A 27770-nucleotide genomic window follows, 5' to 3' on the forward strand; every position below is an offset into this window, starting at 1 on the left:
CTAAAAAGAGCACAGAGTCCAGGATGTGTTTGCCCTGGCCTGAGAAATAACCTCAGTGGAGAGACGTGAAGCAGGAGGATGCAGAGAAGAGATGGTGCAGACAGACACTGTTTGGACTGGACAAATAAAAAGCTATACAGTATGTGTCTAGGGAGAGGGAAGGAGCCGAGAGGGTGGAGAATGCAGAGAGTGTTATGCAAGAAAATAGTCTGAATGTGATGGACAAAGGGTCAGGCTCTGTTTACTGAATATACAAGCCAGATGATGGATTGAGGGTAGAGGGATAGGAGAGATGAGTTAGGAGAAAAACAGGCAAGAAGCAAGCATCATTTATTTGTGTGTTGAAGAAACCATCAGGAAAGAGGAATGAGATGAAGGGACAGACAGAGGCGGAGTCTAATTAACATTAAGATGTTGATTAATTCATGGCACCAGGTGGTGAAAGGGCCTGACTATCTGACTGGCAAATCACCAGCTAACTTAAGACATTCAATAATCAGCTGGCTGAACCTCAAACAGGTTCACAGTTCACTTAACTTAAATGTCTTCTTGGAATACAAAAACTTCAGACCAACAAGGAGATCTAACAGGGCTATTGAAGAACAATGAAGCTGAAGCATCATCCTTATTATACAATCATCACGCGTTAAATGATCAAATGATAGTGCTCCATCGTACTGCACCTCTGTAAATGATCCTCCCATTTCCATAAATATTTTCTTCCCAGAACCAACAAATGTTTTGGGTACTGAAGTCAAGAATCTATGTCTATGCAGAAAATCAACATCCTATTACTCTCTGAGACCTATAGTAGGAAAAGAGTGTCTGATGAATATATTGTACTAGACTGATAGAGATCGAAACCCCTCCCAGATCATGTTTCATAACACGTACTGCCACGACCCAACAGGAATCCATTATAACCCATCAATAAAAACCAGAGACTCTGTGTTTGAGAGTCAAGGAGCATGGTGTCAACATGAATATAAATGTAACAGACAACAGTGACTGATTCCAATGTTGAGGGACCGTTTATTGACACAATTGATTGCTCTTCCACAATAAACATGTGTGTGACTATAACCTTAGGCAAATACAATTTCATCAACATCTTCACAAATCTAGACAATACCACTGATAACCCTGATGCAACTGGAATGACTCATGAGTAGACAGATGGTAAAACTCATAATGATGATTTTATGAGGTTATATGAGGTTAGACGGACTAAAAATAGATATGCTGTTGGTACAGAAACATATGAGATGATAATTTCCATGTGATCATGCAGTGATGTTTCATACTCATCAGTAAAACAGCATTGAAAGATGTGCTGTAATTCAGTATTAATTAGTGTTATGAGTTTTTCACTTTCTAATCTTGATGTAATGATTTGGTGTATGACACCATACACAAAACAATAAATGAACTTAATAACTTAATAATTCAACTTTCCTTATTCTTTTCCACACTTTAAAGCACCTGTAGTCGATATTTTTACAATGACACTGTTTCAAATGACCATGTGAAGACAATGTGACAATGTGAAAGAGCTCATTCATAGAGATGAAGCTACAGAGTATTATCACCTGAATAGGTACTTTACAGCTGCACCATGAGCCAAAACAGTTTTATACTGTTTACTATTGTTTTCTGTTTTGGTTCACTCTCAGCGCTCTCTGTTTTTTTCAGCAAAAAAGGCATTAAAAACCCACTATATGCTAACTGCTCAGATAAAAATCACAAGTAGAGAGTGAATACTGGACTTACATTCACCTGATGGCCTGAAAAATGAATGCTAATGATGCTGAACTTGTTTATGTGCCCTTCAAGTGGCAAAAAAAAAATCAGTTATCACAGGATTAAGGCTTTAAAACCATTCCAAAAATGAAGTTCTCATTTTGAAATGATTGTCTTGTATCTTTATATAGACTTATGAAATTTTTACTACTGGTATTTTTTCTCTGCCTTACTCTATTCTGCCATTCTCTGCTTGAATCAGTCACTGCAGATTACTATGTGCAACTCCGCATATAGACGTGAATAGTAAGAGGTCAACAGTGTGCTCAAATTTCCACAGATCTGTGAATTGTTACCCCTCCTAGCATTTCCACCCTGTATTTCCACTCTTTTGTCCAGCTCTGTGTTGTGTAAGTGCTCTTTTGACTCTTGCAGCTAAAAAAAGCTCCAGTGTCTCTGAACAAACAGTGTCCACAGCAGTTAGAGAGTCTAACATGGTGCTGGCAGAAGCAGCTGCTCATGAAACGTTTACCCTTACTATTACAGAAAGCACCACTGGGCTTTGTAGGTGCTAATTAATTTCCTCCTACTTTTATGTCAGATCTGATTCTTATCTGGAATTCGATATTGACATGTAAAAATATCCTCCTGGGTCAGTTGTAAGACGCAGTGGGAGATGATTATATATGAGTTCTCCAGGTTCCAGTGAGTCTCCAAGTCTTTCTGCCTCTTGCGATCAAAGCTGCAGGCTGCCTGTCTTTGAAACATATCATCTGTGCAATTATGAAATGAATGTGGATGTCATTAAGCCCATTAAAACTGGAACACTGTGCTCCACAAGAGCAGGGAATTTCAGTCTGTCTGTCTTCAGAAAAGTGTGGTGAAATATTGAATTACAGCATGTTTCAGTGATTGGAGTGTCATTAGCTGGTTCAATATCGTATCATGAGACCTATACTTTAAATCAGTGCAGTAGGAGTATACTTGCATGCCCAAAATGCCACATAATGACAAAGGCATCATAGAGAGGGATTCCTCAATCAAGCAGTGAGTGATGAGAGTGGGTAAACAACTATTAAAATACAGACAAGACACTATAATCATAATACACACACATATGGAGAACACTTAAAATATGTGGACATAGTATTAGTTGTCCATAAGTCTCCATCATGTTCATTGTTACTGTCAGAACAACAATTTACAACCAGTGCAGGGACATGATGTTTCAGTCACTATGGACACCAGCTATCCCCTCAGGCATTAAGAAACAAGACATTTCAACCTCAAAGGACACTGTTGCCACCAGCTGCTGCCAAACCTGAAAGGAGACAAGAAGAAGATCTACACACTGTAGACTAACTCACAGGCTTACTCCTCCTCACCCTCACACAAACAGACATGCAGTGGTATGTGCCACCTTTGTGTCACCACACAGACGAAACAAAGGTGGGACGATGCACATTCTGCCAATGGTTTCACAGTTCGATGAGTAAAACTGAGGCTTTGGTTGTTTACAAGAAACCTCCAGAGGGCACCTTTAAGGTTGTCCAAATTGTGAATAAGAATATTTGAACCCTAATGTATTCAACCACCACTTGTTGATATATATTACCTTTCACTCTGGACATGGAAGTGCACATGTATGCATGCTTCTGCTGGCAGACCACATGACACAAATACAAAAACCCACTCATCATAACATTGCAGGACCGTTATTGGTAAAAGACTACACAGGGTACCTTTAATGTTTTGACATTATCAATAGACATTGCACTGGTATAGATTGGAGTCACTAGGGTAAAGAAAAGATTTCCTCATGATATTCACTCCAGAATTGTATTTGATGTATTTTAGTGCGACCCTTAGGTAAATCATGAGACAATGACAATACAGAGATCAAGCATTAGTGCATCAAATGTGCCTATAGCATTGGATTAATGGAATCCATACACTGAGTTTGACTGTAGGACTTGTGCAGATACATGTGTATAAGCGGTGAATCTCAGTTTTTTGGTTACTGAGAAGCAGGTGGTTGAGTGATAGTGATCGAGGTTGTCAAATTAGTTGACTGTGTCTATTCAATCGAGTCAAAATCACATGGGCAACACTGAAAACAGGCTGAAAATTTAAAGAATACCAAAGAAAGTTGCATAAAAAAGAAATCTTAAATTAGACAGGTAATCAGTGCTGAAATAAACGGGAACTCATTGACGTCATACATTGATGTCTTGACACCAATCTGTGTAAAGGTTTTATGAGGGGTCTGAAAAGTGTTTGAAAAAATGACTTTGAACCATGAAATTATGCAAACAGCCTGATAAACAGCAAGTGAGTTATCCAAGTGAGCACCCTTATTAGAGAGTGCCTGTGATCTCATCTGTAATTAGAGCAAACCTGTGTATAACAAAACACAGTAGTCAGTGGAAGAGAAGGCAGTCATCATTAGAGACTGGAGAACCAAACAGACGGCTGAGAGTGCGCACGTATAATTTGTCTAATAGAATTTATACAAAACAGAAAATGTCCTGTCTGGTCAAACACCATTTACATTCTAGTTTCATGAACTTTAAACTACAGAACTGAGTTTTCAAGTTATTAGTAGTCAGATTAAAAAGTGGTATTCAAATGTGCCAATATGAACAGAAGCGGCACATCTGAATCTGAATTTCAGCCAAACAGCTGAGTCATGTAGATGTGAGCTTAATGTGTTTCACATCACACATTTCCTTTCCATTTTCAGACTATTTTTACCTTGCCAGCAGTTCTCCGTGTCGCTGCTGTGCGACAGTAACAAATTAAACCATGTTCAGCTCCACAGAACATGAATGAAACAAACAGTGAACACACTGGATTCGTTGCTGTTGAGTTGTTGTCGCACTGGGCCTTCTAACTACTTCTGTCCATTTCCATGTTTCATTTCAAGTCTGCAGCATCAGAAAGCGGAAAATCTCACATCATTTCATTCTCATTGCCTCGTAACATAAACCATAGTACGTTGCACACCGTTCAACTGCCCTGTAGTACATCATTATGCAGCTGTCATTAGCCGACTTCCATCCATTTTTGTTTCAATACTGTTTTTTACAGTTCTGTCACAGGTGGCCAGTGAATCAGTCAGAATCGACTGAGCGCAACAACCTTTAACTTCGTTTGCCTTTTTGTGTCTCTCAACAGGTACACAATCCACCAACCAGCCGCTTGAGTGTGTGTGTGTGCGTGTGTATGTGTGTGAATGTTTGTGGGAGATCCCTGCTTAGAAAAACAACCTCCTATCCACCAGTCAGCATTCAAAGATCGTAAGTACACTTCAGTCTTCTCCCTCTGCTTTTTATGAACCCAAGCTGTTCATGGATTCTACAGGATCCCTGTGTTTATATCACGCTGTGAGATCGTTTACAAAGTAGAAAAGCTAAACCCAGTTCAAAGCTAAACGGACTATTAGACAGAACATTAATCATATGAATAAAGCTTTCAAACTTCTTCCCTTTCAGTTTGATCTAACAAAGGCATATTAAACCTAATCTTAAAAGGATTAAATGCTAAATCCTTTATCAATGTGAGCCATAGGCAAAAGCTATAGAGTTAAATTTTTCTCAAATGCATAACCTCTTTCTCACTGACTGATCATTCTGCTTTAATGAGCTATCTAAAATGAGTCATGTGTAATTTTTTCCAAGTGCTGTACCCTCTAACCTTCTCAGTCTCCATGTCTTTCTCTTTACCACCAAGAAACAGAACTTATATCCTGTTAGAGGTTATGAATTCTGTTCGGGTGGGAAGCCGCCGCTGTCATGATATTGCAGCGAAAGGTGTGATCACACACGCAGCAGTAGTTTGTGTGTGTGTCCTCTGCAGCTTTTTGCCCACATCTGCAATTCTGCATTGATTCCATGCCAGTGAGCAGAGAGCTGATGCAGAGTGGTGGGTTCTCTGTTAGAGCCAGGTACATCAGCCAGTGGCTATTGCCATAACAGGATGTGTGTGAGGGAGTTTAATAATGCTGCAGGGTAAATGACTGCAGTCAGTTCAGTAATCACATTTGCTGCAGTCACACGCAATTGTATGGAAAAGTACTGCGTGTACAATTAATATACAATTATGATCGTTCCCGTTTCTCCGTTTGAGAAACATTCAGTCTTTGTTGTATTTTTAACACATTGTGTCACAAACACTGCATTTCACAAAACGGAAATCTCAACAATTGGAAGCTTTACTTAATTAGCATATGAAACACAATGTTCTCAAACATCAAAAACATGTTGTTTATCCCCACAGCGCTTTGGGATTATAATCAACTAACAAGCCCACTTATTGTCTCAGAGAGGTGGCCACTTTTGCTTGTTAGGACCTCCTCTGTGCTGAATCACTGCCACGTTTCATCACCCCGCTTTTTCAACAAATTAATATGAGTCCGTGTCAGAGAAGACTGAAGCGAAAAGGGGCTGTTGTTTGTCTTACATTTCAGCTGCTAGTGGGGAGCATGCTGAGCTGATATTAACAACATCTTGGGGGAGATGTTAAGATTGTAAACTTACTCTCGGGACCTGTCAAAAATCGGAACATTTGCATTCCCACTGCACCACGGCTGGATTTGTTTGTAAAAGTGTCATGTTGTCTCTGCTGCAGAATTCATTTCAGTCGGCACATAGACTGCGGTGCTTCGAGCATTCTCGGTGTATCATGTGGACTTGAACTAAATGCTAATGGCAGCTAACATGCTCGCAGTGATGATGCTATCATGCTAATGATAATGAAAGCAGGTATAGCGTTCACCATCTTAGTTTATCGTGGTAGCATGCTAACATTTGCGAATTAGCATTACTCACAAAGTGCAGCCGATGGGAATTAGCTTCGCAGGTGTTTGGACAGAATATACAACTTCATGGCAATCCAGGTGTTGATAGTTCAGTCATGTGTGGTATTTTAGTCTGGGCCAAAGCAGTGGACTGACTGACAGACAGACTGACCCACCCACTCACTAGCACGGCCAAAATGTTTCATTTAAATGCAAAAAAAAAAACATTAGATATCTTTCCCCTAGCTTCACAGTTGCATATTGTTGCTGCGAGCAAATAAAATGCCATCCCCAAATATCTCAGAATTACCTCTGGAAGAGAGAAGCCAGAGTCCTTCACCACTTCAGAGAGATTTGAGCTGTGCTGAGTGGAGACCTGGTGTGCCTGGGATAGACAACGTAGATGCAGCAAAAAAACAAAAAAAAACAAAAAACCCTCTGTGATCTGCCAGGGGGGATAAAAACAGCTACTCAAGCATATGGAAGGTGTTGCTATCACAGGCAAAGAGCAGGAGAGTTTGTTTTTCACCTGCATTTCTATGTGAGTGGTCTGCATAATGACCATTTTGCTGAAAGATTTCTATGTGATTTGTTGCCTGACCTTTAATTATTTCTGAGTGTTTATGAACATAAACTGGTGGAGAGGAATATCTCAGACTGACAGATCAGGTCGTGATTAAGCCTGCGGTACAGATAAGCCACTGTTACATCATCAGAAGCACTTTGCAGACACTTAATAATATGCAAATGTACCTAAGCTGGTATTTATTGGACTCTTACCTCACACTTTCTGCATCTCACTTCTTCCTAAATGATTCATAGGCTGATGCTGATTCTGGGATAAATGTGGGATTTACCTGCAACAATCCCTCTAAGATTTGGCAATATGAGAAACTAACAGGAGCTAACCAAGAGACCATGGAGACATTGAACAGTTTGAAGCAGCCAGAGGCAGGTTAGAGACTTCCTCCCAGGCTGTAGTCTGTATCAAATCTTCTCCAAAGGGTTTCATCAAAGATAGATGTACTTTAATACAGTGAAGCCATTTAACACTGAATCTCTGCCGCAAATGGCAATCCCCTCTGGTTAAGAGGTCTCTTTTACTCTTGTGCTACGTTACCGATATGGGAGCTGACCTGATTCAATGGTTGTATTGATCAAATTGATTCAATAACAGTCTGCCATTTGACTTTATACTGTGGAGATCTCTCTGTCTGATGAGCCGAGCTCTGCTGCAGAGATGACGGCGCATTTCCCCTGTTGCAGCGACTCCAGGCACCCTGTTCAAAGTCGTTAGAGCCAACATCAGTCAGAGAAACCCATCAAAGGCCAGCCTGGATTTCCTAGTGGGGAGCATTTACCAGTTCAAAACCAGCAGACTGATCCTAAGCTTCTGGTAGATTCCTCTTATCTAGACACCGTGACCCTTGTTCGCTTCATCCCTGTCCTCTCTGTGCATCTTGACGTTTACTCTTGCTTTCTTCAGCTACTCTATCTATACTTTTCCTTCCATCAGTTTGCTGTATACAGGGGATGCAACTAGTTTTGTTTTTTTTTTGTTCTTTTTCTCTCCTGCTCCTTGCAGATGTACGTTCTGTGATGGCGCGCTAACAGCAACCATCAAACACAGTGGGTTTTCTTTTCTCGGGCCTCTTGAGCTGAGAAGCTGAGGCCCCCTCGGATGTCTTTCTTCTCTTGTTCAGAGAGATACCAACTTCTTTGGGGTGCTCACACAGCTGAGCTTGTGCCAGCATGTTGATATCAAGAACTGTGGTAAATATTGAGGCAGAGATCACTGTTGCTAATCATCACTGGCAAAACTGTGAAATTGCAATCAGGCATTCGCAGGTAGACCATCCTTCTTTTTTTTCTATGAAAAGTTGACTGAATTTCAGCCTGGTCTTATCCTGAAATCCCTTTATTTTTTCTTTTTTTTATCTCAATGGGAACCTCATGCTCATTAGATAAAACAGGATGCATGTGATGGCACTGCTTACTTGTGTGTGAGTGAGTCTTACGAATGTACATCAGTGTGTGTGTGTGTGTGTGATCATCGCCAGTCTCATCAACATGGTAGTCGTCTCCTGTCACAACACTATCTGGCACTGAGTGGCTCTGTCACATTGGATGACACAGCGCTCCAATTAATCACAGAGAAGGACCACTAATGAAGTCATTATGTATTCTGAGAGTTTCATCTAGACATCCACATTTCCCACGAAAGAAATGACTGATACAGAAATACACGTAAAAGGCTTAAAGGCATTGTGGTAATGGATTAGCAGAAATGGACTTTGACAAGTGATATATAGCTCTCTACAGGAGGTGGTTGATGCAGAGCATTAGTCCGTCTCTATAGGTGTTTTTGTAATTTCCTTCCTTTTGCTTTCACTCTGCTGTTAATTTTGTCGTCACCTCTTGCATATTACTTAAGAGAGTTTTTTTTTTTTTAAATCACCTTTTATGTTAATGGGTCCAAGAACAAAGTGCTGGAGCCCTTTCAACCCCAGAGAGAGCTACGTCATTGTCAAAGCAAGATCTGTATCCAGAGGCCGAGTAGTCAGTGAGAGCGGATGTCAGAATCAAAGAATATAGGCAGCTCTGTGTGGCTGATGCGTGTTTGAGATGGCTTTAGTGTTATTTAGTTGTAAAGTTCGTCCTCATAAACAATGCCAAACTGAAGGATAACATAATGAATTCTCTGTTATTTGAGTGCACAGAGCTTTACACCAGTATATTCTCTTTTTCCAACTTTTAAGAATGGCTTTCACCAATCACTCAAACTGTGTATTTTGTGTCCTTGACAGAAGTCATACGATTTTGAGTGATGGGAAACATGATTAAGTGGAAACCATCAGTAAAACAGCAGCCCTTTAATACTGTCATGTTTGCCAAATTCTCTCAAAATGCGGCACTTCAATAACATCTACCTGTGATGCGATCCAAATACAAAATGCAAAACAAAATCAGTTTTGTAAAGTTGTGTGAATTTTGTTGCAGCTGTTATATTGGATTGTTGCATACCCAAATACAGTAGGGTGATTACAGTATATGTGTGGATTAGGGCACTTATGGCCAAGTGCAATATTAAATGCACAAGAGCTGCAAAAAGATCGCAGGGGGTGTAATTTTTCTGATAAAGGTAAAACGTGTCACAACATTGTTGTGCCCTGTTAGCACCATAAGTGTTGTGGTGCTACAGGGCCCCCCGGGCCTACAAATCATACACTCCCCATGTAAGGGAACATGCTTATTTGGTACAAGCCCAAACAAAAATCACATCATCATCATTTATTGTGCAGCCCTAGTGTGGATGTACAGTATGTACTGCCTACAAGTACTGCCCAAGAACCAGCACTTAACATTTTTTAAGAATCAGCCTCAAGGGAAGCGCTCTCTCATCTCATTTTACATTTAGGCCTATAGCTCTTGAACAACTGTGTGCTGGATAAAATTAATTTTCCATATATTCTGGGTCACCCTGAGTATATTATGTCAGGTTCTCTGAGCCCTGTCTCTTTGCTTTTGTCTGCCTTTTTTAATGTTTTAAAAAGACACTGTTCCAATCACACAATACCTTCCAAAGTACTCCTCAGGAGATTTCAAATATCCCATATTGCAGTTCCAGCCTGTCGGTGTCATTTTCAGTTTGTTTAGGTGTCGTTTTGTTTAAAACATGTGACTTGTTAAACATTTCTCTCTAACAACCAGGAGTAATATGCAGTATTCTCACCTTAAGAGCAATAATTTAAGTGCAATTATATTAAGATCTCCATGGTGCAGTAACAGTTTGTCTTGTTTAGCCTGTGAGTTTCCAAAATCTCCTGGGTGACCACTATGGAAAGAAATTCAGTTCTGTTTTTAATAAACTTCTCTAAGAAACTGGCATGCAGCATCTTTGGAAACCCAAGACTAAAAGTCATGAAAAGACTGTTGGCAGTCCAGATTGTTTAGCTGCCACAGGGCATCAAAATGAGCTTCAACTTATGAAAACAAAGTTAAATCTTTAAAATACTTGCCATGATTGGACATGCCAATCATGGCATGCCATTTTCATAATGCAAATGCCAGTGTGGTAATACTCTGTAAACCTTTCTTTATTCAGTATCTTCAGGGAAATCTGTAAAATCAAAATGCAGCAACATTAAGTTGATGAAGCGCTACAATGCTCTGTTCCACAGCTCCACCATTCCCATGGTGCTCAGACCTGCCAAATGTCATTTCAGGCTATGCTTTATGTAACGCCTCTGAAATTAGTAGCCTGACAGCTGGCAGGCACACCTGCCTGCATGTGCTTGCACAAAAACATACAGACAGCGAGAGAAAGGAGTGATGTGTTGAGACAAACAAATGAAAAAATGAATCAGAGATAGACGGTTTGCAGCAGAATACAAAGAAACTAAAGATTAGGGACAGGGCTGCATGCATGCTTAGGTGCAAAGATACACACATAAACACACACGCACACACACACACACAAACAAACATACCTGTTTTCCTCTAAATCGGTCATGATATTATTTCTTGAGTGATACAATGTGACAGAGACTTTGATAAGATGAGGGGAGCAGTAATAGTCTTCCACACACGACCTGTGCACATCTGTGGACATGCGTTGAGAACTGAATAAATAAGAATTGTGTAAGCTCTGTATAAACACTAGATCCCTACAGGAAAAGGCATTAGCAGTACTGTGTATAACAGGGAATTCAATGACATACATTGAACTGATGGGTGTAAGCCTCCAGGTACTGGATGTTCAGGTATGTTGGACAGTCGTATAGGAGAGAGGATGAGCGGGAGAGAGAGAGAGAGAGAGAAAGAGAGAGTAATAGTAAGTGAGGGGTGGAGGGGGGGTGGGGTGGGGGGGGGGTACGAGGATCATGTAGATGTAGCTCTACATGTAGATGTAGTCTCTTGGGTTTGTACAACACGTCCTCTTACTCATAACCTCTCTCCGTTCCTCAGCCCTCAGGCTTACAGCTGCTGCACTGTAGAGACAATATTTTGCTTCTTGCTCCACAGGTTGCTATGGTGATCACTGACCTGAGGAGTATGTAAATCACAACCTACTGAGTCCACAGGTATTTTTGAAAAGACATGAAAGGCGATTATTTTATTTTATATTGGTTTTGTTTTGTTTTTTTGTAAAATAATGACAGACTGGATCAAATCAACTTCCCGAGTAACAAGTAAAAGGTTTTTATGTTGTTGGTAGAGTTGAAAATATTAGTAGATTAGAGATTAACCATTGGCAACAATTTTGATAGATGATTCACTGTAAGACTTCAAGCAAAGGGAAAAAAATCACTTTGCAGCTTCCTCTGTACAGAAATGTAATATCTGACATACATGTGCCCATATCAAGAGTGATGATGCTGTATGGTACAACATGTTATGACCATATAGGCTATGTTAATGATATATATTTAATTTAAATATGCAAATTTATGAAAACGACATAAAACTCTATATACTTACATATGTTTTTCTTATTAATTTTGCAGTAATTTTAAACATGTCTATCTTTCCATTATAGGAAATTGATCTCATACTCTTGGAACCCACTGTATTATCAACATATTTACAGATATAATATACATATATATATAGTATACATACATATTTGTATGGCCAAGACATATATGTCAAAATATGATATTGTTCCAATTGCTAATAGGTTTCAACTATAATTTTTACATATGTGTTTTTATTTTATATGCACATATATTTCTTACATGAAAAGTCAATAGACATATATAATGTAGCTGCCACTGCTACTATTAAGACATTCTGTTTTAGACTGTATGTGTGACTGATGATGACTGTATGTAGCAAAAATGTAAAACAGTTAAGCATGTGTGTGTCTACAAGAACGAATATCGAAGAATAATAATCAATAAAAGTAATGAAGAAATGTATGATTTTGGTGCAATATCCTGAGGAGAGACACACACAGACACAAATACACACATGCTTGTGCACATGTGAAATGTGAAGACTTTCTGGAGCATGAAATAAGCTCAGTGAAGAAGAGAGTGGCTGATGTCCCCTTGCTATTTCTTAATTAAGTACACGCTGCCGTCATCTTAAAATCGTAAATGTCACCTCAGAGCTTCTGGCTCCCGTTCCAGTCCTGTCTCTTGGTTATGGCTCTTAAGTAAAATGCTGAGGCGCTGTCTGAGTAGCGCAACACTTAGCCATACTCTTAATGAGGTACTGCGAGTGAAAGGCTCTGTAGCTACAGTGGCGGGTAATTCATTATTTTCATATATATATCATTATTTTTATTTATAAGAAATTTTGTTTTTGATGTGTGAGTGAAATATTGCTCATCAATGGTCAAAACAGAGAACATTTTCCCAAGAGCTTCTTTTCCAAAACAGGTAAATAAATTTTTCTCCCTTCCCTCTATTCTTTCTGCGTCTACATCAAACCCAAGGATGTGTGATGTTGTTGTGTGTGATGTGTGTGTGTGTGTGTGTGTGTGTGTGTTTGTGTGTGTGCACCTGTGCGTGATGTGCTCTGGACTGATGAGCTGAGAGGAGGCAGCTCAACGATAAGAAACATATCTGTGCTCAGCACCTGCCTGCCTGCAGTGCTGGGGAGGAGTGAAATACATTTAATTAAACTGGTAGTTTAACTACATTTTGCAGTGGCTTGCTGGTAGTTCAGCTACATTCATATGTGTGATTAGTTAAATTACTTTTTTGCCATTTTTGTGTAGTTAACTACTGAAACTATAGATGATTTGGGGCCATAAAAGGAAAGAAACAATTTTTGCTTCTCCACTGTAATTGTAGTTGACCAGTGTCCTTCTTCTTTCATCTGATCTCAGTGAAGGCATACCCTGGCACTCCATACCACACACTTCACCTTTGTGTAGTGCATGTGCAAAAGCCAAGGTCAGGCATTGCTCAGTGCTCACACACCATCATCATCATCATCATGGATAAGTCTCCTGAATCTCAGCCTGAGGAAGAATCATCATGGTCATACAGTTATTGTTTGTAAAACTAAAGCTGACATTCCAGTACTTTCCCCTGAGTAGTGGGGTACTTTTATTTTTTTGGTTTCTGTTATAGCCTGTGAACAAGTAGACACTTTTTGCAATAAACTCAATTCAGTGGCACTTTCTGCTGGCATGTGACTTTTTTTTTATTATGTTTTTTTTTAACTTTCATGTCACATTTACATTCAGATCTTTTTTTTTTTTAACAAAGTAGTCTGAACTACTTTTTCTAAGTAGCTTCAGTTAACCAAACTAGATTTCTCAACTCTGTAGTTCAACTTCTTCCAGTGTAAAGTAATCGGTAGCTTTCAAAGTAGTTTCCCCAGCACTGCCGGCCTGCCTCCTGACTGACTGACTACACAAGCTGATTGCATGTGGAGTTCCTCTCATTGTCACAGCAAAAGTCCCGAAACTATAATGAGGAAATAAGTGCAGTGTGCAGACTTTAAGTCTCGGCTCTGCCAATGAATACACTTCCTCCCAGCGTGTCAGCTGCGGAAATTAACCACATCAAACAAATTAAAGTTAAATCAGAATTTTCATTATTTGTTGTTTTGACTTCAACATGAGATCAATCCCCAGGAAAGATGAGAAGTTATAGCTTTGAAGAGGAAGCTACTGCTAGCCTCAAAAACAAGCCCCTCACAAGTCTCAGTACATTTGTCGCTGTGTAACAGCTGCAGTAATTTTGCTGACAGGTTAGCTTCTGTCAGTACAGTTATACGTCTCACAGCTCGGACCTGTGCTATAATGGCTCTGCCATTTCCAATCATGTCTTCCCAAAACATCCAATTCTATTTGTGTGGACACAGTAAATATTTTGTGTCTTTTCTGTAGCCTGACCTTATTACCTTGAACGGTTTATAAGCACATAATCTGTCTTTCTAGCTGCTGTCTGTGCTCTGTTTGGTTTGGCGTGTCTGCGGCTCAGTGGAGCAGCAGAAGGAAGGCTTGAAATCACATTCAGTACACAGTATCACAAAGCAGAGCTGTTAATTATCTCAATGCAATCAGACGTTTGTTTTTCCTGGGTTCAGAGTAGAAGGCTTCGGTATACAATTACATTCTGACATGAAAACATGGCTGGCACCAACACTACCACTATCCCTAACCACAGTTTCTAATTTTATTAACTTTTAACTGTATTTCATGCTTAACCTCGCATGTTTCCCCCCAACGAAAATCACAAACAAGGTAATCTAATTCAACAATCCAATCCTTGACTCCCCTGCAGTTCCTTCCTTTCTTCTCCCCGCATCCAAATACATGTAAACACGCACTGTGTTGCACTAACCTCTCAGTGCCCCTGTCACAACACCACCACTTTGCAATCAACTTTGCTTTCTCAAACTTCATACACATGGCTGAGCACAGGCTATCACACTGTGCTGGAGAGGAGAGGAGAGGAGCTGTGACGATTAGCTGAGACAGGGCCAGGGCCTCAAGGAGAGAGGTAGTCAGCAGCCACCGAGCACGTTAGGCATAGTCGCAAGCGTTTGCAGGTTGCACTCATGTTAAGATGTGAAATTTTACATCAAATATTTGGTGAGGTATTAGCAGAATTTTCTACCGTCATATGACAACTTTTGCATGTTATTTTGGCAAAAATCGCTACATTTTAGTGTCTTTAGTAGATGTAGAGAGGGAAAATAATATTCCTGAGCCAAAGAAAAGCTGAAATTACTACAAAGTGACAAGTTTACACAAAAGAGACCCATCCTCATCATCTGTGACTAAATACACTCGTATTTCTCCTGTTCTCACCTCCAATATCCTGACACAAGTGTTGCCTAGTGCACTGTAGGTGCAGTGCAACAATCTTTGAGCAATAGAGACAATTTTACTGATTGATCCCTTCAAATGGTCCTGCAAAAGGTTCGATATGACAGACCACCCAGAGCATTACCTGCAATCTTGTCAATTATCTCCACATTCACATCGATTATCACGTGGCTCCCTCCCTCCTCATACTCAGTTATCACTCTGTGGTTGCTGATACGGAGCTACATTATTGATCGCAGCCCATTAACAGGGATAAAAGTGCACAGTTGCAGCCTGATTTATCACAGCTCATGGTGGAGCCATCACTCACTCGGCCACCTACAGTTGCATCTGGAGTAAACATCCTTCTGCAGGTACACTTTACACCAGGTTCCTCCTGTGAAATGAATTCAGAGAATTTACTAGAGCATAAAATACTCAGAGTTGAGTACTACAGTATTGTTACAACCAAAACAAATGATGCAAAAAGGAACTGATAGGAGACGCTTTCTTCTGAAAACCTTTACTCCGTGTTCATTCCATTAATTGTGCTGTCCTCTTAAAAAGTGTAAGTTCTTCTGAGCTTTGTCCTGGGTCATTCTGGGTAAGCAGCTGGGGCGACAAACATTTGTAGGTGAAAGGGTCAGTATATCATGGCTGCAGAGGGACTGGGTCATGTTGTTTGAGCGTTAAGAAAAAATTCATTCCACATACTTATTTACTCTTTGTAAGATATCAAGGAACAGTTTCAAATATTGAACACCCTGGCTAAAGGTAGCAAGCGAATTACACATGACAATGAAAACCTCAACAGGCATTGCATGCAGTCAGGGGTTCTGCTTCAATGCAATAGTCAAGCTCTTTTTGATATGTGCACCACAGCAAGCTACATATTCCTCTCTCCTCTCCTTTGCCCAGGGTGCATTAAATGGATTAAAGCACTAAGGGCAGCCAAGCATATATTCATTTCCTCCACACTGAGGGTGAGAGCAGCAGACTGTAGACAGAATATTATGGAGTGTCACAAAGTCCCTGGACCATCTCTCTGAATTAAAGACGCAAGATTAAAATCTTTAGAGTAGATACAAACTTCTTCATTAAGCAGCTTTGATGCCACAGTGTTTGATTTGTTTTTTTCATAAGTATGTGTTACCACACTCCTATGGGGAAAAGATATGAGTATAAATGTATTTAAATTTGCAAAAATATTATGCAATTATTGCCTTTGAACACAGGCAATGTTTTACAATACAAGCAGTATGATTTCTAATGGCCGGTGACAAGAAGGAGGTCGTCTTAGTTGGGCACATAAAGCTCATGACTTTCACACTTTGACTTCGATAGTTTGCGCAAGGGAAACTGAAGAATGAGCAAGAAGAGCAGTACACAAAGCAGCTAAGTGTCACAGACTACATATGTAAATACACATAACAGCATCTAATACATGGTATTCTGCCAGGCTTGGGATTTTTTTAAGTTCTACTCAACCCGAGAGAGTGCAGCTGCTCTCAGTTGGAAATAACAGCCTCTCTCTGCACATTGTCATACTTGTGCTTTTAGTCTGAAATTCACATGAGGCTCCTAAGACACAGATGTTAAGGTCAGAGAAATATGTCTGTTAAATATTGAAAAAGTTAACCCATGTTGTGTCATGTTTCAAATCAGTGTTGACTTTTTCAAAAGTGAAAAAGAGGCCACATTTTCTCAATGTCCTGCTGGCTTTGGGTTCCCCTAATAAAATCCACACTGAATGTTATTCAGATACAATATGTTTCATCCACCCAATCACAATACAAGAAAGTGGATACTGGAAAATTCTCAAAAACCACTGATTGTGTACAATTTTTATTTTTATTTTTTTTACTGCACAGTGCAATACAGTATTACAATCTAGGGAGACTATGGCAAATAAATAATCACTAAGGTATGGTTAAGGTGCGCTAAGGGTTAAAGACAGATCATGACAACAATTAAAAGCGAAACGTAAGTGCAGGTTTGTGATGGGAAGATAACCCTGGGTGCTGGTTTCATATAAACATTTTGAGTTGGTAATAGATCATTTTTCAGAAGAGAAACCTAATAAGATGTAATTTTGCATAGGAAAGACATATGTAAGTTAAATCTGATGGACACATGGTTTAACTGAGGTTTCAAACATTGACAATACCAGCAATAAGGCCCAGCAGAAACAGGGATGGCTAACAGACCCAAAAAGATGTTAATACAGTGTGGAGCATAATTAATAAAAATGGCATCTGGATGGTATAGATACCATTTTTTTTGGTATAGATACAAAGATCAACCTCAAAGTGAACAAACAATTGCTACACAATTGCTGCACAGCGGTGGACTTTGGTTCAAGCTGAGAGTTGGGAAGAATGGGGCCTGGCTGGACCCAAGCAGGCAAGCAGCGGGAGCGTGGCAGCTCAGCAGGCCAGATAATTATACACCCTGATGGAGCAGCCAATTGGTATTCTCTGCACACCCACTAAAACATACCAGCACTAGATAAGTCAGTGGCAAGAGAGGGAGACAGAGAGAAAGAAAGGGAAGGAAAGCTGCTACAGAAGCTCCCAGACCAGCCAGATCCAGACAAATCAGCCCCATGCTGCGGTCTGAACCTGAGGTGCGGAGCCTCACACAAAACTAGCGTTTTATGCTAAAGAATCAAAGCCCACATTTTAGTCAGTGATGTAATCCTGAGATTGAGTGGAATCACTTCATTGTGTCAATAAACATTGGCACTCTGCTGGCCAGGAAGTTGTTGGGATAAACAGCAATGATGAAATCGGAAGATACACTTCATTGACAGATGTGATAGTGGAGCAGAGAGGTCAGACTGGGTGTTGTGGCTAATGAGGTGTTGCACTGCTGTGTCCACACCTTGTCATTATGTAATGTAAATGAAAGATATGAGCAGTTACACCAATCGTTGTTATAGCAAAGCTTATTAATATTTTCTCTTCATCTTTGTATGTAGTTGTGTAGAAATGTACAGAGGAGGAACATAGAACCAGGAACATCAGCTTCTGTGCAGTTAAGCACAATACATGCATATATATTGCAGAGAGAGACAGAAAATTTGTTTACTGTGTGAAATGCATAAATGAATATTAGACAGAAGCATTAATAGGGAGGGTGTGGGAAATGAGCTGCATGCTGCAGACTGTGGGTAGAGGACTACTTTATTGCTAGTCACAGAAGGGTGGAGTTGGGAGGGGCGTGAGGGCGATATCTTGTGGGTGGCAGTGATAGGAAAGGGGGATCGGGGGGGCGCAGCCATGCTGTATTTGGTAGAGAATGAAAATGGGTGTCACTCTGTGTCGTTCTGCTGTCAGGCGAGCTGCTGAGAGCTGTGTGCTTCACTGAGGGATGACAGCAGAGAGACAGCCGCTCTGCTCTCACAGACACTCTGCCTCTCAGCTTTCAGCTGCGGGCAACTGGCTGGAGCAACTGGCTGCAGGCTGCTGGACCTGAGTGGCTAATCATGCCATTTTCACTATGTATGTGAAAGTTATAGTCCAAGCCGACTGTGAGCTGATGCTCTCATTTACTGCCCATTTGTGCAAAAAAAATGGAAAAGGCTAGAATTGATTTTGTAAAGGTCAGATGTATTAGCCTCTGATGCTAGCTTAGCCACACAGCCAACACTTAAAACTTCTGTCTTATTTACAGTATTTCTACACCTTGAAAGGTTAGGTCAGGTAAATAACAAGACATAGATCGGAAATAAATGGAAGCTGAAGGAGGCACACAGTCTGTGCAGAGCACAGGCTGCAGGTTAGGCTTCGGGGAGAGAGGACTGCTATGCTGGCCTGACTTTCTCCTTTCAGCTCCTGACTGATGAACCAAATGTAGTCAAGTGGAACCTCCCCTGTCTGAGAGCATAGATTCAAAATAACCAGCCAAGGAAACTGCATCTCCTCGCCATCTAAGAAAGCTTATCGGACTGTGAAGGCTTATTTTTTTTCTCCGCACTTCTATTTCACTTAGGAAATATTCATCAGTTATTTCTCTGAGCCATGTTTAATTTTACACATTTCAGTTTTACTGCCTTGCGGCTTCATTTTGTTTCTAAACTAATTCCCCACTGCTGCTCACTTTTTTTTTTCACCACCACTACACTATAACTTAAATATAAGCAAACACTGTCATTTATACACACACACATCATACACAAACAGAGCTGCTGCTGTGAAAATATATAGCAGATTGTTGATTAATACATTTAAGCACATTATTTAATTGGATATTTTTTCAATAATTCAGGATTATTTGTCCAATTTCTTTCCCTTTTCACTCCACTTTAATTCATATTCACTGTACTAACAAGCAAACATTTGACTCAGCACACCCTCCAGGGTAATTGGGTAATGGTTCTCCGTGTCCGCCTCTCATATATATTATATGTAATTTACACTCAGTGAGCCACTGAGTGTGCCCTGTCATGGATGGGTGACATGGACCCAGTGGAAGACTAAGAGGATTGCCTCTGCAGTATTCACCAAACCCCAATGCTATGGAGATGCAGCTTCACACTTGGCTGCTCTCACCTCCCCCACTTTAAAAGCCTACCCCTGCTACTGGATTTTAGTTGGAGCTCATAGTAGATAGGGATTATGGTATTGTGTCATGTATCACAGGTATGGAAAACATTCTTCATTTCATGTAAAAATCCGTAAAGTGAATGACCTCTGAAGAACTTGGAGAAATAAAGAGCAAAGTTTCTAGCTCACAGCATCAGGGAGGTGACTCTGAATATTGTATATTTATGTGCAGTGCAGAGGAATAAAAACCAGAAGAATGCCCAGACCTTTCATCAGACTGCACCGCCATGTTTGCCTCAATATTTATGACCTCTACAGGGGTGCTGCAGTCTCTGGCCAGCATTAAAGTCTGCCCCCTGCCCTCTATAAATATTGTCTTTATGGCCGGAGAAGTGAGAGAAAGTCGTAACAAGGTATTACATGGATGAGATGCATTCCTTAACCTTATCCGCCTTTTATCAAGCAGGCTCCTGCTCAGTGACCTGCAGAGACCGCCAGGGCTGAACATCTGTTTAGTTAACCTCCTCCACCCATCTCTGCTCTGTGACAGACCAGATCTATTAATCACAGTGCTGATCCATCACTGTTTACTGTCCCTGCTGTCCATATCATGGCTGTCTATCTGTCTGTCTGTCTGTCTGCCTGCCTGCCTGTCTTAACAGCAAAAGCTATGTTCCAACTGACTGTGAGTGGAGGAGAGACCCACTGTCAGACACAGTTTTGTCACAGTGAGACAAGGTCTGTGTTGAGCTGTGGGGGCCTGGCTGTCAGTGAATTATGTTCTGAATGCATATTCGAGGCATCATAAACACACAGTTCACTGGGCACAAACACACATTAAAAAAAACTCTCATTAGTATATTCAAGGACTGTGCCTGTTAACAACAACAGCTGGTTTACAGTAACCTACAGTGACCAAATTAGGCAGTGTATTACTATCAGTGCCTCCGTGTGCTGTGGCAGTCAGCGGTCAGTTTACATTTAGGACAGCCACTAATAATTATTTTCATGATTTATTTTTCTGTCAGTTATTCTCTTAATTAATTGATTAATCATTTGGTCTATCAAATTGCCTATAGCAATTTGAGCTATACAAAGATCTTGTTTTGTCGGACCAACAGTCCAAAGATGTTTAATTGACAATGATATAAAACAGTGACAACCAACAAATGTTCAGTGACAAAATGATTTAATCAGTTACTGGATTATCTGATTTGTGGGCAGCTAGTTTTCCGATCAACTAATCGATTAATTGCTTCAATTCTATTTATGATATGGTGACCTTCGTCTTAGTCTTTTTGGCCATTAAATGGAAAATACCCATTATAATTTCCCAGAGTCTGAGGTGATGTGTTCAAATTGCTCTTATTTCACTATTGTTCAAACCCCAAAGATACTCAGGTTATAATCATATATGTTAAAGAAAATCATAGCATCTTCACATTGGAATTTTTGCATTATGAATAATATAGAAACAGCTGTAGATTCATTTTTTGTCAATCAAATAATCGATTAATCGCCTATTTGTTGCAGCCTTAGTGGGAATTATTTTTGCCATGGAAAGATCTCATGAAAATTATTCCGTGATCGCAATAGCCTCTATAGCTTCTGACAGCAGCAGTCTGTGGCAGTAGAGATATGAGGATACACTATAAAGCCAGATTAAGGTACACAGCAGGTAAAAAGCCATACAAGAGGCTCAGAGAGTAGATGACAGGCCAGGGTGAAGGCCCTCTAACCTCTGGTCCTGTCAGAGGGAACCTCTTGACTAGCACCAGTATATCGCCACTCTTCAGCAAAGAGGTTGTGGGGGTTAAGCTAGTCTGCAGACACTGCACTCTAGAAGGTGGGATATTAATTTCCATGTTGTGGTTAAGGTCATGTGGTGTGATGATCACATTAATAACGACCCACTCTTCAAACATGTGGCCTGGCAGATGTTTGCCTTTTCATCATATTTTCACATCAGGATGTGGGTTTTTTTTTTTTCTTCCCCTCGGGGAACCCCACTGAGAATAGCAACGTGCCAAATCGTGAGTTTTATCCAATGCCTGGATGGTGTAGTCACATTTCATAGCTCTTTTAATGTGTGCAGATCTAACTGAAGCTCACATAGTAATATCATTTGCCCTTAAAATCAAACATGAAAAAAACAGTGTGAGAGTTCAGTCCAGGTAGGAATGATTAGATGTCAGCGTCTGCATTTGTTGCTTGATGGAATTTGGGAAGTAAACCAAAATTATGTGCCGTGTCCTCCTCAAGGTTGTAAACTCCATTGTGAAGAAGTCACATTCAGTCCCAACTCTATTCATTTTTCTTTTACTATCTCCACCTCCAAGACAATAAGACCTTGTGGAGACACACAATAAACCAAAACACACTTAGAGCACTCTTCTGATTGAAGTCTCTTTCCCTGACCTTTCTCTAATACAAAACTTTAACTAAGATGTTCATCATGTTTTGCTTCTTTGTTCTCAGAGGGCTGTTGATTGGGGTTTCAGGCCAGATGGGTGTGTGTGCACTGAGGTTATTCCAACACTTTGTGAGTGGGAGTTATAAAAAATACAACCAGGCAGACTATGCTGATGCAGCAGTGCCTTGTTGCCAATTTATAATATCCAACCCACTTCTAAGGTCCTATAGAACAGTGGTACCCTACCTGTTCTTCTCTGATGCTCTGTCTTCATCAAAACCAGCTGTCATAATCCAGACATGTTTATTTGAATTGATTTCTAACAGGATTTTGTTGAACACTATTTGTTTTAGAGAAGCTGATATTATTTGGATTCTACTTTCATACAAAACATATAGTTATACTGGAACTCATATACATTTTTCTTCATTAGCTTTGCATTCATACCGCTACCACTTGAAGTGCCAGAGAATGGATATTTCAACCTTTAATCAGATACTTTTGGCTATTTGACTTTTTTCGCTTGTTTGCAAACTACTGTCAATCACAGCATGAGGTCATAGCTCTGATTAGTGGGAGGTATGTCTTGTGCAGACAGCTGGTACTTTATTGGTCATTGTGACAATAAATATTCCATTATAATATAATAGGATCATTTCCACACTGATCTCTAATCATATTTATTTATTAATTTTCCTCCTAAACACAAGTACATAGACATATACCAGATCATAATTTCCATCATTTCAAATTAGCTTTGCTGCTCCACAATCTTCCACACGAACTCACACAAACTCCTATAAAACATCCACACAAACATGCACACAAAAGCACATATGTAAGAAGGTTGAAAACGCAGTTTCGTGCAACTGAAACACGAAACATCTGACTTGGCAACCATTGTCCACTCAGTCACAATATAAACTTAGTGCAAATAAAGAAAGTGGCTAATTGTTTGGCAAGATAAGGAAGGTAAACAACTCAGTCAACTACCTGTAAACGTCCAGTGGACATTCTCCACACAAATCACAGCCCCAAAGAGCCATTGCACTCTCTCCTTGCTGCATCAATCACCACTCAAGCTGTCGCTTTTACCCACAGCCACAATCCATTTTCAAATAGGCAGTCAGCTTTGGCTGTTAGAGGAGAGTGGCTGGGTGGTGACAGACAGAGAGACAGATAGTAACAGAGAGAGGGGGGCGACAAAGATTAACAGAGAATAAAAAAAACTGAAAAAGAGTATAGGTGGGCAACTAGTTCAGAAAGTGAAAGTGAAAACCCAGTCAGCAGCACTTGTTAAATGGATGCCATCTGGCCCTACTAGGGAGGCCATTTGTGTAAAGAGGGGAAAGGATGCAGCCATGCTGGCAGGCAGGCCAGCAGGTGACAGAGACAGACACAGCCAGAGAGAGACAGAGGGATGGGTGTTGCAGCTTCACAAATCTTGCTCTCTGTATCTTTATTTCACAAGACAGGAATGACTATTCTGTGGACCCTGCAAGCAGCCAGCATGTCAAGTGCGGCTTACTGAGATGGAGTTTATTTTATTGTTTACCTGGCAGCTGGGATAAGAGGGCTAGACTGGAGAATCTACCTGCAAGAGTGAGAAGTGAGATACAGTGAGGAAAGACTTGTTAATGAAAAAAGAAAAGCATCTCTGTGTGTATGCATGTGTGTCACACGGTGCAGTACACAGGTATAATTGAGTGAAACTGCATAATAATGGTGAAGGACAGGAGAGAAGAGATTTGCAAAATAAAGACAGAAAAGCAATGTGAGCTGCATCAAATTTCAGTCAAAGGACTGCCTGAGGTTTTAAATGATCCAGTCCTGCAGATAAAACACACAATGAAAGGTTTATCAGGAAGAAAATGCGGGACTGACTTTCATATATTGGCCTTCACTTTCCCCACAGAGTGAAGTGGTTGTGTTGTCCTGCAGGAATTCTGCAGTACTGGCCGGGGCAGCCTGCAGTGACAGAAAGGATTAGGCCCAGTGCCAATGGTTTCATTTGATTGGCCCTCTCAGTGCAAAGGCCTGTCTATCACTACAAGTCGCAAACCTTAAATCCTTTCAAAAGAACAGCATAAATATTTAGCAGAGGTTTTATCACAGTCACCAATTGAAAACAGATTGAAGACAGTGCCAACCCTGCTGCCAGAATGACTTTTATGTTTCCTAGAGGCCAGACATGTGACAGGCAAAGTATCTTTGTCCAGGAAGGCTCATTTCACACTACACAGGGGAGATTATTGTGTTGCCTCTTTCATAATCCTAACAGGATTTTTTTGGAGATTCAAGGATTTGCTACATTTGATATGAAATACTGCACTCTAGGCTGACTGAGGATTTCTCTTTGATGGGATGCATGCATAAGCAACATAACTTTAAATATATATGTATGGAAAATAAGACAAAGTAATTATTGAAATAAGATCTAGTATCTTTATACTGCATTATCTTTGCAAGTGTTGTTTTTTTTACCAATTTTTATTTTTTAGATTTTGACAGATGGTTGAGACGTATCTTGTGATGAAGCAGAGCACAACATTAAGAAGGAAGAAAACAAATCTGTCTTGGGCGAATGGTTAATTAATCCATCTAGTTTTAAATGGGTATGTTGCGAGTATGTCTGCTGTGTCACTCTCTGTCACCACTGATACAACACAAGAGTGATTACACCTATGTCCAGCTCATTAAAGAGTAACGTTCAGAAAAACATGTTCTTCACATTTATGTTCAAGTTCCAAAAGATCCTGCCGGTTGCAACCAGTCCCACGCAAGTTGCAGTCTTACACTGCAACCTGTGTGCAACTGATACTCTATATGGCACCCACCAGTGGTACTTTTACTGTCTGGCTATATTCCAGTCCAAGTAATTCATCTCTAGCCTTTGAGATTGCTCAAGCACCAAAGAGAAAACATATTGCTCTAACTTAGTGCAGTCTCTTCTTAAACTTTTGATGAGTTGCCCTTGAGAATTTGACTGTATTTTTGTTTGCACTTGGGGGGACGAAGGCGACCAGTGACAGCCAGCAACTGTATTTTTTCAAAAATCTTTATTCTTGTTGTGCAATTTATTTATTTTATGACTATGAAGGCAACTAGGTATTACAGTTTAGATTTTTAGTTTGTGTGTGTTTTGTGTGTGTGTGAGAGAGAAAGAGGGATAAAGAGACTGAACATGGATGAAACAGCAACCTCTGTCAAACATATTTTATATATAAAACGATGTGCTCAAAAAGACAATGCTAACATGCTAATATTGATGTATGTAGGTAGGCATTTCTTTATTTTCTAGTATAATAGTGAGGCAATACAAACATGAGTGATTTAACATAGACATAGATAGATTGTTACAAGACATTATATGTACAATACAATACAATACAATACTACTTTCTCACTTTGTAGTTCTAGATTCATATATCTATTTTATAAAGAGGAAGAAGAGAGAGAGAATAAGAGAGAAAAACAGGGGATGTGCAAATAAGTAAAGACAACTGTTGAATGTTAGGCAGGGACCTAGGTAGGTTTGGTTTTGTACATGATGCAGGGCTGCCCCTTTAGTGGTCATGCTTCAGATCCCTAAAGGACCCTGTCTCCAAACATGAACTGCCCCAGACCTTCAAGGAGGGAGCTAATTCTTTGTGGTATCTTTTCTGTACACCAGCCCTTTGATTTTTTTTAACCTCTCTTTTCTCCTCCCCCCTTGGGGGTTGTCCAACACTTATTACTTCAGCTTTCCCAGTGGGCACACAACACAACCTGTGATGGACTTTGGCTGACTTGCCACTCCAAAAAAATAAATGAACAAATAAATAAAATAAGATAACAGGACCAAAGTGTTGGAAGGACCGACAGACAGACATTGCCATATACAGCCATGGCAGTCTGATTACCTCTATAAATCACTGCTGCCATGGATATATATATATATATATATATATATATATATATATATATATATATATAAAGCTTCAGCTTACATATACAAAATTAAGTTTACTCAGAGCAGTTTTCTAATATGGGACCACCACAAACTGATGCCCAGCAGATATAAGCTCTCCCTGTTTTTCTGTCAGTCATAAATAATCACTGCGATAGTACACACCTATTGTCTGGCTTCTCAAGGCAATGATCCAATAACATGCAGTCACTTATGACTCTCCTCAATTTCCAATTAGTGTTGCACAACTCCCAAGTTTCTGCAGCTGATTCCATCTCTGATTCAAATTATTATTTACAATTCAGGCATTTACCAGACACAGTTAATCAGAAAGATTAACAATTACTGTAACAGTAAAATAACTGAAAACTCCTGAAGCATCAACAGCGTAAGTAGCCAGATAATTCAGAGTGCCATGTGGAAGTGCCATGCTAATTGTCATTGGAATGGACTCTTTAATTCCTATTAAACCACAATTAAGAATCTACATTGGAGACGCAGCATCTAAAAGGCTAAGCCACAACTGCTGCACTTGGGAATAGCCTAAACTAATTAAGTCTGGATATTGCACGAGCAGAAATAATGTTGCATTCATTTAGCCTAAACGCATAAATCAGTGTTTGCTATGCCAGTTGACAAGTTAGTTATTCTTATTAAATAGGCTGCATTCAGTATACATCACACCACCATTTTTTCACATTTTTCTACACTATTCTGCACTAATGCGTTCAATCATGTTCTCAAATGCTTAATTCATCGAGCAAGGTAATTATGTTTCAACATCAAACTCAAGATGACACAGATTAAGTTTTTTTTTTTGTGTGTTTGTGTATTGTGAAATGTGATAAGAAATTATATATTAACCACATCAACCAACTCTACCGTATTTAAGATATATCTTTGGAGTCTAAGCGAGATTTAAGATGCTTTTTGTATTAAAGGATTTATAGGTTTTATATAGTCATGAATGAATAATGCTTTCTGTGGTTGATGTGACATGACACAGACAGACCTGCACAACGAATGAAGCTCATCCTCTATTAGCAAAGGATGACTGTAATTATTTCAACAAGGAGAGACAATGTCCACAGCACAATTAAAGTGCAATTCAGGAGTAAACTGAGCAAATGCATTGGCTGGAAGCAGAGACTGTAAGTGCATGCTGTTCACCACACAAAATGTCAGACAGCTTTCAGCCTTTACTATTTGTATTCACAATGGCTAAGATGTCCTTCATCTTTGCTCTCAGACTAAACTAATTTGCCTCCTTTCACGGCAAATTTCCTGCAGAGCCCATCTAGTTGCCACGGTAGCTCCGTCAGATGGGCTGTTACTCTCTTCACAATGATGCAATTCAATCCCGCACAAACATTTAAAGCATTTTTAAATGGGTGTCACTTATGTAATTATATGTATCAAAAAACATTTGACCATTGTTTTTTTTTTCCTTCTTTAGCCACAGAAAATCTGAATTTCATCTTAGACTTTGTTCTCTATTGAGTGTGACAATATGATGCCCTCCTCTCTGATCAAACCAAGAAATAGCCATA

At 39.9% G+C, this 27770-nt stretch overlaps 1 protein-coding gene across 1 annotated transcript in view; it reads left to right on the plus strand.

Annotated features, from left to right (window-relative positions):
• The first annotated feature begins 4513 nt into the window (after positions 1-4513).
• frmpd3 (FERM and PDZ domain containing 3) overlaps positions 4514-27770 on the plus strand; it is a 42659-nt gene continuing 19402 nt past the window's right edge. The window contains exon 1 of the mRNA XM_071457982.1: positions 4514-5039. The gene's annotated coding sequence lies outside the window, so the exon portion shown is untranslated. The remainder of the gene's footprint in view (positions 5040-27770) is intronic.

Source organism: Trachinotus anak, unplaced genomic scaffold, assembly GCF_046630095.1.
Source record: "Trachinotus anak isolate AG129_WGS33_773 ecotype Australia unplaced genomic scaffold, CSIRO_AGI_Tana_v1 ptg000021l, whole genome shotgun sequence".
In the NCBI taxonomy this organism is placed as follows: Eukaryota; Metazoa; Chordata; class Actinopteri; order Carangiformes; family Carangidae; genus Trachinotus; species Trachinotus anak.